Source organism: Macrotis lagotis, chromosome 1 (genome assembly GCF_037893015.1).
Source record: "Macrotis lagotis isolate mMagLag1 chromosome 1, bilby.v1.9.chrom.fasta, whole genome shotgun sequence".
NCBI classification, from domain to species: Eukaryota; Metazoa; Chordata; class Mammalia; order Peramelemorphia; family Peramelidae; genus Macrotis; species Macrotis lagotis.
In genome coordinates, this window is record NC_133658.1 from 190,175,658 (window position 1) to 190,193,084 (window position 17,427).

General features: G+C 33.5%; 1 protein-coding gene across 4 annotated transcripts in view; it reads right to left on the reverse strand.

The window, feature by feature from the left end:
* Nucleotides 1–17,427, reverse strand: part of MCPH1 (microcephalin 1) — a 382,408-nt gene that overhangs the window by 12,458 nt on the left and 352,523 nt on the right. The window lies entirely within an intron of this gene.

The following is a 17,427-nucleotide window of genomic DNA, read 5'->3' on the forward strand; positions in this document are numbered from 1 at the left end:
AAATGTATAGCATGGAAACAACGTAAAGACTATCAGACTGCCTTCTGTGGATGGTGGGAGGAGGGAAGCAAGATTAGGGGAAAATTGTAAAATTCAATAAAAATAAAAAAATAAAAAAATTCATCATGCAAAAAAAGCATTGGGAAAAAATTTAAAAATTATACCAGTGTAACTTATTCTTATTGATTTAGGTGATATCCTCAAAATCTTAGGATGGTATTGAGCTATTAAAGCATAGTGTGGATACACTAGATGTGTCCCTAATATAGTTGAACATATGGAATTGGTCTTCCAAATGTTTGAAAACTGTTATGTACTTTCTAAATATTTTTTCTCTCTATGGACCTATCTATTCCAGAATCTTTCTCCTTCCAACACCACAACCCAGCATGCCTTTTTCTACCTTTATTACTCTTTGCATTGCTCACCATTTCAGCTTACTCTGAGCTCCAGCACTGCCAAAATTATTGCTATAGTTTATGCCATGTTGTTTATATTCTACCTACTTCTGTTCTTGACTTTTGTACACATCTTTTATTGGTATCTTTAGTCAACTCCCCTCTTTGTGTCTTCACCATTTTATTCTAGAGATATTCAAATGCCTAACAGCTACCTTCCTCTGAAAAAATTTAGTCCATGTTTTCCTATCTATCCTTCCTCTAAACCTTTGAAATGACTTTTCCCAATATCTCTGGAACATTATGCCATGACTGGATGTCCTTTTTTCCTTTAACCCAAATCTCCTAAAATAGAATTGTCACTTCTTCCCCAAATTGCCATTATTTCTAGCCCATTAATTAGATTCCTGCTTTTTGATGAAAATCACAATAAGACAGAAATTTTCCAAGTTGTTTCCTCTACTTTTTGAAAGGTGAAATTTTCATTAAGCAAATCAAGAAAATATTAGCCATTCCATTTTGGGGGGAGATGGAGGAGGCTCCAGATGATATCTGAATAAATGGAATTCCCCATTATTACTACACATCATACATTTGAGCCAGGTTTGTGATCTATTTCCTGAATTCTTCATCTATTTCCTATTTGTCCAGGTGGTCTGTAATATATTCCAGTGTCTATATTCAGTTTCTGTTCTTGTTTATTGTCACAAAAATGATCTCCATTACATTGCCTCTGTTGGTTTAATTTTTAGATTTACTTACATGTGTATATATTTAAACAATACCCATGTTTCTTGTCTTACTCTTTTACTTATGCTTTTTCTTCTGAATGAGCCACACTTTTCCAAAGGTAAGCTTTGGAAAAAGTTTGCTTCCAACAGAAGCATATGCTTATACTTGTTTCTCTCTTGTTTGGCTCAATTATTACCTTTTATATATACTACCTTCTTCTGATCCATGTGATGGCTGGCTAGCCTCCTCATTCAAGGGTTCTTCCAAATAGTTCCACCAGACCTGTATGCATACTTCAGATGGCAACAGGACAAACATTTTTCCACTTATCCTCTTTTGATATACATATAATTTTGCAATCAATACTTTAGGGGGGTAAATTATCATAAACAATGAAGTATTCTTTTTTTATAGGTTTTTTTGCAAGGCAATGGGGTTAAGTGGCTTGCCCAAGGCCACACAGCTAAGTAATTATTAAATGACTGAGGCTGGATTTGAACTCAGGTACTCCTGACTCCAGAACCAGTGCTCTATCCACTGTGCCACCGAGCTGTCCCACACTGAAGTATTCTTACAGAAAGCCTTTTTCTACACTGAAGGACTGAGAGATAGTATAATGGAGAAAATAATTTGACAAATAATGAGCTAGTCCAAATTCTTCCTTTTGTTGATGAGGATAATGGTTTCTGAAGAGGTAAAATGATTTGTCCTGGGTCTTACTCAGGGAGTTAGTGGCAGAATCAGCACTCAAGAATCTGTTTCCCGACTTACTCCAATGCTCTTTTTCCTTTTATACTTTTTTAAATTTCTTCTTCTTTTTTTGTTTTTTTCCCCCAATGCTCTTTCCACTATACTACCTTACCTTTTTATCACTGAGATGTGGGTCTGGGTGATGGGAAGAGGACTCATTCCACTGGATACTCAGAATGTAGAAACTAATTTTATAAACTAAATCTATATACAGACTCCAATTAATAGAAGAGTGCAACATTTGAAATAGGATGTAATATAGATTTCCAGGAGTCTGTGGCATCACATTATGTTCTTTCAAAACTAAAGATCTTTCAGGAGAATTGTTTAATAAAGAAGAAGGTGTATAAAAGCCTAAAGTGCTTCTGATGTCACAAAATAAACCAAGGTTAAAATTAAGAGGATTAGTTAATTATTAATTAGTTAATTAAGCTAATTAATTAAAATTAAGAGGCTTAGCTAAAAATTAAATAATACTGAATACATTAAGGAATAATACTGGTTGAATCAATTTATCTTGCCTGGAATTTAGAATAATTGATATTCTATTAAATTATGTCAAATTTACTAAGTCAAACTTAGTTTCTGAGATATTCATCAAATATAACATCAAATTGGTCCACTTTACCAATCATCTTGTCTAGACTTCTTTGAGTTTTGCTTTGGTGGTTTAGCAGAAAGGAGGGCAAGCTAGGATCAAACAAAATAATAAACACAAAATGTTTTGTGCATCTTAAAGTGCATACTAGGTATTATAGAGACATCCAAGTCATGTGTAGTGGGAAAGAACAATGAAAACAGAATTGGAATAATTGTGTGACTGTAGGAAAGTTACTTTGCCTTTCAGTATCCTCATTTGAAAAGAGGATCACCACTGTTAACAGTATCTGTTATGAGGTTATTGTGAAGAATGTTATGCAAACATTAAAGTGTTTGAGAAATGGGAGATATTATTACTTCCAAGGGACTAAGCATGAAAGTTCAGAATTTTTAATTTCAGGCAAACAACTCAGTATTTACCTAATTGGCATGTCCTCCTCTTTCCCACTTACTTTTAGAACACCTCATCATTGAAATTGGCACAAATCAGTAAAAAAAAGGTTTGTTCATAAAATTTTCCTTTCTGCTTCTGGACTCAGTGCTGCCAAATACAAAGCACACTTTGTAGTACGAGCACACTTTCTAAATTGCTTGCTGATGGCAGTATAATGACTAAAGTGTATACAGAGAAATCCAGAAGATACTTTTTTCCTAAATTAAAAACATTTTCACAAAAAACCTGAGAAAATCTCTTAAAAGTAAACAAAAATTGCTACAATGATTGAATCTGAGAATCCAAAAATATATTTTTTAACTTACTAGCAATTAGGAAAAATCTTCTAGTTTCATTATCAGCTCAAGCTTGAAATCTTGTTTCTGATACAGGATATACATATCTCAACATGCTCTGCTGCCACGCTCTATTCTATAGTATGTGGCATTTTTGGTTTCAAGATTTGCTTGACAAGGTGGGTGAGGATAGGGAAAGAGAAAAGAATTAATCAATGGAAATGAGTAATTATTAGTATTAATTAGAGCTCTCAGAAAGGAAACATTCTAAGAACAGGCTCACAAATGAGAAATTAAAAGCAACTGGAATGAAACTGAATAAATGAATGAGTATCCACTTAGTACAAGTAATGAAAAGACACTGATCTACCCATAAAAACCAAATAGTCTTTCTTTATTTCAAACAAGATCTTAAGCAACATATATAGTCCATTTCCTATTCTTAGGCTTTCTCCTATTACTGATAATTTAAGGGAAACTAGGAAAGAGAAATAGTAATTTAATAGCATTGTTTTATGATACTTTTTAGTATTTTATTTTTTCCCAGATACTTGTAAGAACAATTGTTTTGTGATTTTTACTATAACTTAGAATTGCATTTACTACCTTATAAGCTATTATTTGCCCTAAAATCTTATAAAAAATATAAAGTACATTCAGGAGACTGTTCTTTGAATAAGGAGCCTGTATCCTTACATCTCCAGTCAGAAGTTTATATCCAGTGATGTGTCTAGTGGCCTTGATTCCTTCCTAAAGAAAGGAACCAAGGTTTTGTCTCATTATTACTTCTGATCCTAGAGACAAACACATATTAATCCAGTGGTGTCATCTTAACCAAATTGCAAGAAAACATTACTTTGAATGTGTTAGAAATATAAGTAATTTCATAAGATGGCTTGCATTTTCTGATGTATATGTGTTATCTTTCTGATAATAATGATATGTCTTGCTTTACACTGATAGCTTTCTAAAAAGTCCTCTGCAACTAACATCATTGTGTAGCATAGTGTTCCAAACATAAAAAGTACATGATGAATGTCTTCTCATTTTTAATAACTGGACATTTATACTTGTTCATAATAAAATCCTCTTGGTCCTAAATCAAGAAAAAATATAATTTATTTAAGGAGCTTTCGCCATACTTATTCAGGAATAGATGACTCAAATTTTATCTCAAGTTCACTTATGACTCTTCCCCCTTTCCCAAACCATCCCCCCTTCAAAAATTTTAAAAGAATTGGAAAAAAAGAGAAGAAAGAAAGTTTAAAAAGTATTATATGAATAAGCAGAGATAAATCTTTGGATTTGCAATGTGATGGCAACTCAGTATGCTCTGATTAATTCTCTTGTGAGAATCACATCCAGATACTTGACCTATGGTGGTAATATTTGCCAAAGAGAAAGGTTGGAGACTTTGGATAAGATGGTGAATGAAATCTTTGCCTCCACCTCCAAAAGGCAAAGAAACAAAAACTAAAATCAAATAAAAGTGCCAAAATAAAATTATAAAAATAACAATAAGAGAAAGGAAATCACTTCACACAAAATAATTCCTACAGAATAAAAAAACATTAAATAAACCAGAAAGCAGATTTACAGGCTCACTGTCCTCACTTGTGTCCTATATGTGTTCTGTCCTATATATTCCTAGTGAAAGGGAATATTTGATAGAAACTAAAACAAGACTCCCTGGAAATAACTGAAAAACCTGCAAGAAAGTCTAAAGTGCTTCAGAATAGAAATAATATGATTAAAAAAAGATATAAGGATAGAAACTGTAAAGGAAATTAGTTACCAAAAAAGAAATCAAAAGGACCAATAAAACAGGAGAAAATTTAGAGAAAATAAAGAATTCATTCTATAGTATATTATATAGTATATTAATTATTATTATACTATTATATAGTATATTAATTCTATTCTATAGTATGTGGCATTTTGGTTTCAAGATTTGTCTCTAAGAATATACATATTTGGACCACAAAAATATAGAAGTCAAGGACAAATTGACAAGACAAAATCAGATAATCAAATAACTTCAGTGGGATCTCAGAAGACATCTTTTTTTGCCTCTTAATGAATGGAACTCCCCCATAACAGCCTCAACAAATGGTCTCCAACTTCTGCTTGAAAAACTCTATTGAAACTTCTACCTTGTGAAACTTCTACCTTATTTCATTTTGGAGTAGCTCTAATTTGAGGAAATTATTCCTGACTAACTATGACACTTTTCACCCAATGTTCTCTGGGGTGGCAAAGCAGGACAATTTTATTAATTTTTCTTCATAGTAGCCTTTCAAATCTGATCTTCCATCAACCCTCTGTTCTCTACTTAATAAACATTTATTTATTAAGTGCCTACAATGGGCCAGGCTATGTGCGAAGTGCTAAGGATACAAAAAGAAACAAAAGACAGTCTTCCCTCAAGGAGCTTACTCTCCAGTTTAATAAATATTATTCTGAAACTAGAGTAATTCAAAATTGAATACAGATGTCAGACCAGGGAAGAGAATATAAGGAAGGATTATCACCTTCTTATCACTGGGATATTCATTTAGTAATGAAACTTAGAACTTATTAGCACTTTTGTTTTCCTCATCTCAACTGTTGACTCATCCATTAAATGCCCTAGATCTTTTTTAGTCAATATATTAAAATGCCTTCTCCATCTTGTACTTATGAAGTTGATTTTTTGGTACTCAAGTACAGTTTACACCTACTGAATTTAAGCTTATTAGGTTCAGCCCTGGTTTGTTAAGGTTCTGTTCTGTCAAACTCTTCGGATCTTTTTTTTTTAAATTTTATTTATTTACTTAAGGTGATGGGGTTAAGTGACTTGCCCAAGGCCACACAACTAGGTAATTATTAAGTGTCTGAGGCCAGACGTGAACTCACATCCTCCTGACACCAGGGTCAGTACTCTATCTACTATGCCACCTAGCTGCCCCAAATTCTTTGGATCTTGACTCTATCATCTTCTGTTTTCATTCCAAGCTTTTTGGCATCTGCAAGACTGATAAGCATGGCATCTAAGTCATATTTATTAGTTCTATTAGAATTCAGAGATGCAGTTCTTTTGTGTCATGTGACTTAAATTCATTATGTCCTCGGAACTTTCTTCTATTATCTCCTTACTTTTTCTGGGTATCAACCCCTTGAAACTTTTTTTTTTTAATTTCCAGTGCAAAGGTCATTCTTCAGATGTTCACCAATCATATTCTAGGTGGCATAGTGGATAGAGCACTGGCCCTAGAGTCAGGAGGACTCTAGTTTGAATCCAGTTTCAGACACTTGATTTTTACTAGTTGTGTGACCCCTTGGGCAAGTCATCTCCCTGAAAGACGGGAGGGGGGGGCGCGGCTAGGTGGCGCAGTGGATAAAGCACCGGTTCTGGAGTCAGGAGTACCTGGGTTCAAATACCGTCTCAGACACTTAATAATTACCTAGCTGTGTGGCCTTGGGCAAGCCACTTAACCCTATTTGCCTTGCGAAAAAATTTTTTTTAATCTATAGAAAGAATCCTATTTATATTTTTCCTGAACCCTTGAAACTTTTCTTTTTAAGATCTTGGGTAGGATTGATTCTACTACTTGCTTCCATGACAGAAAAGGTAGAAATAGAGAAGACTTGAGCAAAATACTACAAAGGAAAATTATGTAGGTGATTTGATGAGGTTTGGATTAATCGAAAAGGTAAAAAAATTGAGTATGGGAGAAGAGAAAATTTGAAGCACTCACAAACTTCAGGGTTCTGAGACTGGTTTAGTGGCTGTTCCTGGAATCAGGAAGACATGAATTCAGATCTTGCCTCAAGCCTCTTATTAGCTATGTAGAAGTCATTTAATCTCTTTTTCAGTTTCCCTTTCTATATAATGGGGATAACCATGCAGTGTTCCTGAAAGGATTCAATGAAATAATCTTGGTGAAAGCATTTAGCATAGTGCCTAAAGCATAGCAGGGCAGAATATAAATTCTCTTTACCATTCCCTTCCTTCTTTTTTCTGAAAAAAAAAAAAAAATGGAAGCAGGCATAAAATGGATTAAATCATGCCAGGATAAGGGAGGATTAAGGATTAAGGAATTTAAAAGGATTAAAAAGAATACTCCAAAGGAAAAAAAGGTAATTGGTAAGGCAAGGCAAGGGAAATGGAACATTTAGTGGATACCAAAAGATGATAGTGAAAGAAGACAAGAGAACTCCAGATAGAGAATTGTGAGGTTCAAGTGAGATGATAAATGGAAATCACTTGTAAACTTTAAAGTGCTACACAAATGTCCATTGTTGTTACAAACAACAACAACAAAAACAACAACAACAAGGGTAGTAGTGGTTGTTACTGTTAGACTCCTTCAAGAGCCTCCAGTTTGGAGGCTTCATTTTCTGACTGATCTGCTGCATATAGAGTAATTCAGAGGTTAACAACTAAAATATGTATTATTAACATTTTCTAAAGTCTAGAAAATTGAAACAAAAAAACAAGCCCTAATTTGCAGTAATTCTTATTTATGAGATGTAAATGCTCATAATGAAAATTCAATAATCAGATCTTAAAAGTCAGTTAAAACTGGCTCTATCATATTCTTTTTGTCTAGTGTATCAATTAAAACAAATTGAAACAAAAATCCCAAAAATCATGCTTCAAGAAATCAGGTAAGATTGCCCAAGAAATTGGAAGCATTGGAAAGAGAGACAAAAATCAGGTGAACAAAACCCAAAGAAATCTGAGAGAAATAAGCTACATGTTTAACTTGCCAAGAAATTTTATAGTATTGCTTTAGAATTTGTTATGACAAATACTTCAAGTATGCAGAATGAAGTAATTTACATATCAAAGAATGAAAGGATGCTTAAAAATTAGGAAAACAATAAGTAGCCATGTAAAAGAATAACAATAATACATAATTTTATCAATAGATGCAGAGAAAACTGGCAAAAAGACTCCCAACATCATTTTTTTTGAATCTTAAAAAATATAGTCACACATTCAAAAACATGTCTAAAACTAAGAGTTAACATTATTTCTGATGGAAATTTACTAGAAGCTTTACTAGTAAGTTCAGGGGGTAAAGCAAGGAAATCCTCTTTTCATAATACTTGATAGACTCAGAAACACAACAGACATGGCAGTAATATACATTAAGAAAGCAAAGCAACAGCTGTCAACAAATAGAAGAAAAAACAGATCTTTGTGGAAAGGAGGTAATGACCCCCCCAAAAGGATCCCATACATATCAAAATATTTATAGCAGTACTTTTTTGGGGGGTATGGTAGCAGAAAATTAGAAATTAAGCAGGTGTATGGATCAATTGGGAAAGATGTAATAAACTGTCATATATGGGATTTTACTTTTTTTTTTCTATTTGTCAAGAAAGGGAACTATGAATGTGGAACATTGTATATATAATATAGAACCTTCTTCCCTATGTTACACAGTTTTTCTCATTTTTTCCCCAATTAAAATTTTTTTTATCATAAAGACTAGTTTTTTGAGAGATAAAAAGGTGAGTACTATGGAAACTGTAGGTGACAACTTAAACAAAGATATCAATAATGTGAAAATATTTATTATTAGTTAAGAAACAAAAAGTAGGACAGGCTAGATCAGTAAGACCTAAAAGAAAATGAACATGATAGTTCATTATTCAGAAAGGCTAAGAATGTAGTCTACATACTTGGCAGGAAGTTAAAAACTGGGTAATATTTTGGCAACACTTAGATCAGCATATTATACATATAACATAGTAAATTACAAATCAATAAACAATTTAAAGATAAAAGATAGCATCATAAAAACATCAGAGAAGAATGAGAAGTATTTTTAAGGACCAGGGTTAGGCAGAGAATTCATAAACGGACAAAGAATAAAGGTAATTAGAAAGGACAAAACAGACAATTTTGATTATATAAAAATAAAAAAGATTTGTACAAACAAAATTCAGCAGATAGAAAAATAAGAGAAAACTGCTGAGTGGGAAGTTTATTGACTAAAAATATCTTCTTTTCTGCTTTTCTTATAAAAACTGAACATCTGAGATAGACAGCTATAGATAGATATGACTTAAGAGTTGTTAATCAAAAGATAAATGGTTAAATGATAGCAAGAGTTTTCAAAAAAAGAAATATAAATTATTGAGAATGAGAAAAAATTGTCCATATCATTAAAAATGAGAAATAGAAATTAAAACAATTCTGAAGTATCACATTAAACTCATCAAAATGGGAAAGATCTTAATGGACAGAAATAATCAGTTTTTTTTGGGGGGGGTTCAGAAAGATACACAAAATGCTTTGTTGTTATTAAGTTTTGGATTATTTCACTCATATTGGAAAATAATTTGGAATAACTTGAAAAAAGTTCCAGTTATTTGTAAACTTAGAAGTAGTTATCCAATTATGAGGCAAATACCCCTGATGAGAGAAAAAATTCTCTTATTATGTCAAGACATTAAAAGCAGGGGCAGCTAGGTGGATAGAGCACAGGCCCTGGAATAAGGAGTACCCTGAGTTCAAATCTGGTCTCAGACACTTAATAATTACCTAGCTGTGTGGCCTTGGGCAAGCCACTTAATGGGCAACCCATTTGCCTTGCTTTAAAAACCTACCCCCCCCAAAAAAACCATTCAAAGCAACATCCCTAATAGAAGAAAAAATTTAGAAGGCAAGTAGGTGCTCATTGATAGGGAGTGGCTGAATAAGAATGTAATGGAATAGTATAACACTATAAGGAATAATGAACAGGGAGAATTCCAAGTACTATGTTGAGACTTATATGAACTTAATCAGAACAAGGAAAGCAGAATCAGGAGAACACTATATACAAAGACTGCATACAACGGTATATAATTAGAATCTAGGATTCTGGAATGGGCCTTTTTGTTACAGCTTTCTATTCTCTCCATCATCTTTATCTTTATATAGACAACAATAAGAACTTATAAATTTAGCCTTAAATACACTGATGAACTCTAATTTCATATGATCAGATGCTTTTTGGACAACTCCAATTAGAAGGTGTCCACAAGCACTCAATCTAAACATGTACAAAAACAACATATTCTCTCAAAACCTGTTCCCCTTTAACTTTTTTTTCCTTCCCTACCAACCTTTTGGTTCCCCATAGTCACAATTTGAGAGACCTCCTTGACTTTTCCCTCTTCCTCATATAAACAATCAGTTTCCAAATCTTGCTCATTCTGCCTTCATAATATAACCTCCATTTATCCACTTCTATCTACTCAACATAACCATCTTAATTCTAGCTCTCTCAGCAAGACTATTGAAATAGCTTCTTAACTGATCTTTCTGACTCCACTCTAATCCATTCTTCCCTCATCTGTCAAAGTAGTATTCCTAATCTGACCATGTCATGCTCCTATTCAAATACCTCTGTTTGGCATTTAAAGACATCACAATCTGGCATCAGTCTATCTTTTTAGTCTTATTACCCATTGTTCTTCTCTATGCATTTTATATTATTAAGAGTCAAATCACCTCCTTGCTGTTTCCTACATACAATAGTCTATCTCCTCTCTCTGGCCCTTTTCCTTCTATAATCTAACCTAGGAATGTCCTCTGCTAATAGAATCCCTAGCTTTCCCCAAATCTCTGCTCAAGTTTCCATCTCCTCTAAGAAACCTCTCCTGGTCCCTGGTGACCTTTCAGTTGCTAGTGCCTTTCCCCAGAAATTACTTTGCATATATTTTCCAATTATTTTCAGTTATTATATTATATTCAATTTTCTTTGTCCATATTGTATACCTTCGACAAAATGTAAGCTCCTTGAAGGAAGGTACTTTGTTTTTTGTCTCTTTATCCCTAGTGCCTAGCACAATATTAATATAAACTGAGTGCTTAATAATTACATGCTTACATTGTGTTGAATAGAATTGAACTCACAACCAAAGTGCAAATAATACTAAAAGTGAACATAATTCACAGGGAATGTTATGATCACTGGACACACTTGAGGTTTGGAGTTTAAGTACACTTCCTTCCTCTCTATAGAGAAACAATGGACTATAGCTACGGAACATTACATATTTGAAATCTTAGTCATTGTATTAGATAGTTTTGTATAAATGTTTTGGAGAGGAGAAGAAAGTGTAAGGAGGAAGGAAGTTACTGGGAAATGATTACTGTTTAACAAATGCAATAAATCAGTAAGACTTTTTAAAAAAGAAAACCACAGAAAAAGAAAAGCTATTGTCAAAATAGTAATTTAATGTAAGAGAAAGTAAGGGCAGAAATGCATATAAGACAAATTTAAAGATATTTTTCAGGAATTGACAGTCTTGCTGTTAAATAATTTGAAACAATGAAAAAATAAAACCATTCATCAGTATGGGTGTTCAGTTGCTGAAGTTTCCTACCTTGTTATCACCCATCCTTTCTCCTATAGGGCCCATATAATTGCTGTCTTAATTTGTTGCTAAGAATGATCAAATCTCCCCATCTCCCCTTTTGACCCCAGGAGCTATTCCAAACATTTTCATCTTTCCTCTACTCTCCCATGGCACCCTCTTCGCTCCACCCTCTCAGTTGAGGACCTCAACTAATATTTCATGGAAAAAAGATAGGTCAATTTGATGAGAAAATTCCCTTTTTCTATCCTTTTCATATCACCTCACTTAGACTTCCTCCCCCACTTACTCTTCCTTCACCTCTCTTGTGAAGATGTGTGGCACTTCTCTTTCCCAAGGCAAACTCCTTTTTAAGCAACTTTGATTCCATCTATTCCTGTTTTCTGTAATAGAATGTTTCCCCTATTATGTCTACTCTAATCTTTAATCTTCAATTTCTTCCTGATTATTGACTCTTTTCTGCTATCTACAAATACTCCATGATAGGAAAACAAAAGATAATGATAATAATAATTTTATATACACACATATACATATATATATATATATATATATATATTATCTTCTCAGGGACCAAAAAAATTAATAGCTCTGATAAGAGTAACTAGGTAAAATTGTATTTGGTTATTACTCATTCAATTGTTTTTGGTTACCAAGGTGGTACAGAGATCAAAGGCAAAGAATTAGGAACAACATCTGGGGGAAGAATTATAACTTTGTGTCAGACTCTTGCAGGTTGACTGTACTTTGAAGAATATTAAATAGGTTGGTCATTTTTAGAGATAGAAATATGGAAATATACCTTCACAAGGAAAAAGTATCTTGTCTCATGTCTGGGCTTGAGTCAAAACCACATATACTTTGTACTAATTCTGGTTCAGCTTGTCCTGGAAAATTACAGCCTTCTAAACAGCAGTTTGAGTTTTCAATCATTTCAGTGCTAATAGTTTGAAAGAATGCCTTGAAAACCACTGGACACGGAAGATAACCTTTTATACTCCCTGAAGTCACAGCTCCAAACTATACAGCCATTTCTGAAGTTGTTGCTTAATTATTACTTATTGGCTGTTAAAAGTCTCAATGTGACTGAAGTAGATGACTTAAAAATGAGGCCAGGCAGCCTGGCAAGAGGGAAACAACACTGGACTGCCATTCAGAGAACATGACCTCTAAAGTCTGCTCTAGTTCTAAATTTTGTGAATCTCTGAGTTCTAAAGTACTGTCTTTGGCTACATATCTATATCATTGGGAGAAAGCAGTTGGAGCAATAGGTTGAAGTTACCACTCTGGGGTAACAATTTCTATATATGTAAGAACTTTGTGCCATTTAAAAAAAAGTTACATAAGGAAATCATGCTAAAGTTGGGAGTTGTTTTGACAAAATCTGTAAATATGTCTATCTCTTGAATACAGCATAGAAAATGAAGGAGATTGACAGTAGTAATATATTACAAGACAGGATAATATCTTATAAGACAACAATCAGTGATCATACAAAAATGGTGAAAGATAAAGGTAATTATTTTAGACAAAATGAGAGACCTCGGCAGTTATCAAGGATAGAGGACTCAATCTCTCCTTTCTCCCTTTATCACTAGAACACAATATACAAGAAAATAATACAAGAATATACTACACAAGGAGATCTTAGATTCAGACCTAGAGTTGTCCCTCTGGGCACCTTGGGCTAATCCTTCCCTTTCTCTGGGACTCAGTTTTCATGTTTGTTAAATGAGATGGTATGTAGACTACATTATTTCTAAGGTTCCTTCAACTTCTAAAATCCTATAATTCAGTTTTGTTTGACTTATTTTTCTAAGAGGCAAAATTTTTATTAAACTTAAAAGGTAGCTTGATGCAGTGGAAAGATTCAAGTGGCATTCAGAGTATCAGGACTTGGATTCAAATACTTAGTACCCATGTGACCTTGGACAAGCCACTTAATTACAGCATCCCCTCTCTTTCAGCTCCAGATTTATGATCCTATTTTATTTATGAGTTGCTATGGGGAAAAATATAAAATGATACAAAGTACCATTTTATAAAGATACAAAGTATATTAAAATAGAACATATATTTCAAATATAAAATAAAATACCCAATATTAAGCAATAATAATTTTTCCTTTCAAAGTATGAAATTTGTCTTACTTGCTCTTATTTCCTTAGAGCATCCCTGGTTCCCACAGCTATACCAGCAAAGACCAAACTAAGGTAGGGCATAGGTTTATGATTAGGAGATACAAGTGTCCTTAAAGGTCATTTAGTCTAACTTCCTCATTTTACAGATGGGGAAGATGGGCCCCAAAGATATCCAGTAATTTACCTGGTGTCACACAAGTAGTAAGAGACAGTATAGGTCCTTTGTCCAAAAAAGACATTATTTTCCCCAATTTCTCACTGTCTCTAGTGGTCCTACCAGTGTGGAAAAACTTTGAATTATGAATTGAGTGCCTGCTATCTGAGGAATAGCTCATCACCAGACCAGCGACAGGATACTAAAATGTTTTTACCATAATGATTCTCCAAGACTATCTACAGGATCTAGAGGGTTTGGGATGTGTGTGGGCAGAAGAACCCACACTGATGAAATTACAGGTCTCAAGTGTCAATAAAAACTCTCTTTTAACTGCCCCCTTTTCTGTTTCAATGATTCATCAGGAATCTTATCCCAAGCATAAGTGCAATTTCAGGGAAACACAGACTCTTGGGAATGACTAGGGAAAACAATCATGACTTTCAATCTACCTTCATTATTAAAAAACCCCACAAAACTAACCCAGTAATATTTCTACAAAATAAACGGATAAAAAATGAATCATCCTTAAATTATGTACCCTTACATTTGCTGCAATGTAATTTGAAGGTTCTCTAAGATCTATAGTGTCAAAAAATTTGGTTCAAAACCGGAAAGACAAATTTCAAGAAGAACACTGGATTTGGAGTCATGGAATTTCAGCTCTGTTATAATCAATGTGACTTAGGCAAGTAATATAATTTCTGGGATTTATAATATAATTTCCACTGAAAAATTAGGAGAACTAGATTAGATTATCTCTTAAGATCCCTTTTAGTTCAAAGTCCTATGATCCCACATCAGACTCGGTTAATGCTCCACTGGGAGCTGGGATTCTGATTCTCCTAAATGGGAGAAAAATAGAAACTGACTTGTAATAACAGAGGAATTATATTAAAAAATAAAGACTAATAAATATTTTTCAAATTATTTTGGTAATATAAACAGGTGGTGATATAAGAAACTTCATGAAGAAATCATTGCAGGGAGAGTGGTTAGGAGATGATGCTAATACCATAAATTTTATAATGTCTGCAATTAGGGCTTTCAGTACAAGTGATATGAACATGAAAAAATAAAAATATCATATAAAACAAATTAATAATACCTTAGTAAATTCTTAAAGCTTATGATAGCCATCATATGCCTTATATATACCATGCTACAAGGTGGCAAGCATATCTTCTAGTATTTCCAACTAGACAATTATTAGTTTATGATCTATTTTTGAGAGTATCTCTCATGTCATTGATTTTCCTTTTGATTTGTACTTGAGAAGGGTTTAGTTTGTTCTTATGGTTACTTTAAAAGATTTGGGGCACAAAATTTACTCTATACGAATATATCTGGTTGTTTTTTACTAGAAGACAAAATGAACTACATAACATTTACTGGGCTTGATTTTGCTTTATAAGTTCTATTAAGAGAAATATATGTGAAACATGTACTGAAAAAACATTTTTGTTGGATCACCATACATTTTGTTATACTATTTAATTTTAAAAGTCTTTTCATATTTATTTTTTTCCTTGAATCTTACCACAATTCTATGAAGGAGATATAAAATATATTATATCTCTAAGGTACTGAGAAGGAAACTGAGGCAATAAAAGGTTATATAGTTAATGGAAGAACTTGGCCTAGGTCTCATGAATTACATTCCTGTGTTATTTTCACTATCAGATTTCCTCTGGAAATATTTATGCACACAAAGAGTTGATTTACAATTGACCATACATTTTTTTTCACTGTAATATCGCCAAAATAGCAGCATCTGACTGAAGGGTTACAAAAAGTGAAATGCTCTGAAATCTAAAGAGCTGGGACACTTATAGCATGATGGACTGAACTAGGCTGGTAATTTGTATCTCAGCAGCCATAATTTTATATGAGTAAAGATGTCAGAGGTCTGGAAGTAAAATATTTCAGCATTCACAGTAACTAGATGTAAACAAGGGAGCAGATGGTATACCAAAAGAAAAACCAAAAGAAAAACCAGAAACAGAATGGGAATTTTATGACAGTGGGTAAACAAAAATTGACTCCACAGGTATACATTATGATAGACAAGATGAAAATTCAGCCTGGATATAAGAAACAAGGACAGGACCAAGAGAGACTGGAAAACACAGGGAATAGAAAGTTATGGAAGGAACTATATAAAAGCAGTTGAATTGTTCATGGCTCGAAATAAAACTACACACAAGAAACAGGAAAGGAGCATTAGGATTATCCAATCTGGAAATAATAAGAGTGCAGATCCAGATTTTGGCTCTCAATACATGAAAAGTTTCCAAACTTTCAAAGATTAGCTGTTGATGTAGATTGTTGATATCAATTGTGTGCAAAGTTCCGTTAGCTGAAAAATACATTTTTATGGTGTAATTCTACATTGCTAAAACTCTTTGCTATTATTTAAAGTTCTATTAAAAAGAAGAAACAGAGAAATGAACTCTTCCTTATAAATATGGAATTTTTTTTATCATGGTGCACGGAAAATGAACTGAATACTTAGAGGTCATTTTGTTCTGCTACTTTCCTATCTGTGAACCTTGGACAAGTAAATTTCCCAATTCTAGGTATCTGTTTTCTCATCTGTAAAATGAGGAGAATAGAGGAGGCTCTCTAAGGTTCATCTCTGATCCAAGTCCTTATGATTCTAGGCATGCTGTGCTATTTTGGTTAAGCATTTCCTATTCTAGTAGATTCAAACCTACTAAGTAAACCATGGTGCTTCCTTTGTTCAGAAAGGCATCAAAGGGGCCTTTTGGTTCTTGCCTTAGTAATGTTAGAAAGTCTTGCTGTGATTCAGTTGTGTCTCATTCTTTGTGACCCCATTTGATGTTTTCTTGGCAAAGATGCTGTACTAGTTTGACATATCCTTTTCCAATTCACTTTACAGATGAAGAACTTAGGGAAACAGGATGACTTTCCCAGAGAGAAAAACTGTCTGAAGCCAGATTTGAACTCATAAAGATGAACCTTCCTAACTTCAGACCAATTCTCTATCCGCTGTGCCACCTAGCTGCCCTAGTATTAGAAAATAGCACTTGATAATTAATGTCCAAAATGAGTATTATAAAAATAATTTACTCTACATGGTAGTCTTGTAAAATCTTGTGCCAAGAAAATTTTGCCATGTATCACTTAAAATATTTTTTTATCCTTGGATCCTTTTCCCTCACTCCATCTGCCAAATGTAATCCATTCCTTTCTCCTTCCCGTGAATGATGCTATACCCTTCATGAATTTGAGAATTCAACTTTGCCAACAAGTCAACCAGCCCTCTTTTCCTCCCATGTAAAGCTGTATATCCCTTTTATACACCTTTGCCCTGACTCTCCTACAGGCCTTCAGGTCTCTCTCCTTAACTCTCTGCTTCATTGGGTCCCATTCTTTCTTTAACATGAGGCTCCAGCAAGAAGCCTTTCTGAATCCCCCAACTATCTTATATTTAACTACTTTGCATGTGTTTGTATTTATTCATTTTCTATTTATGCTGTATATATATTTATATTTGCATTGTCTTTCCTGTTATAGAATGTAGGCTCCCTATAAGTAA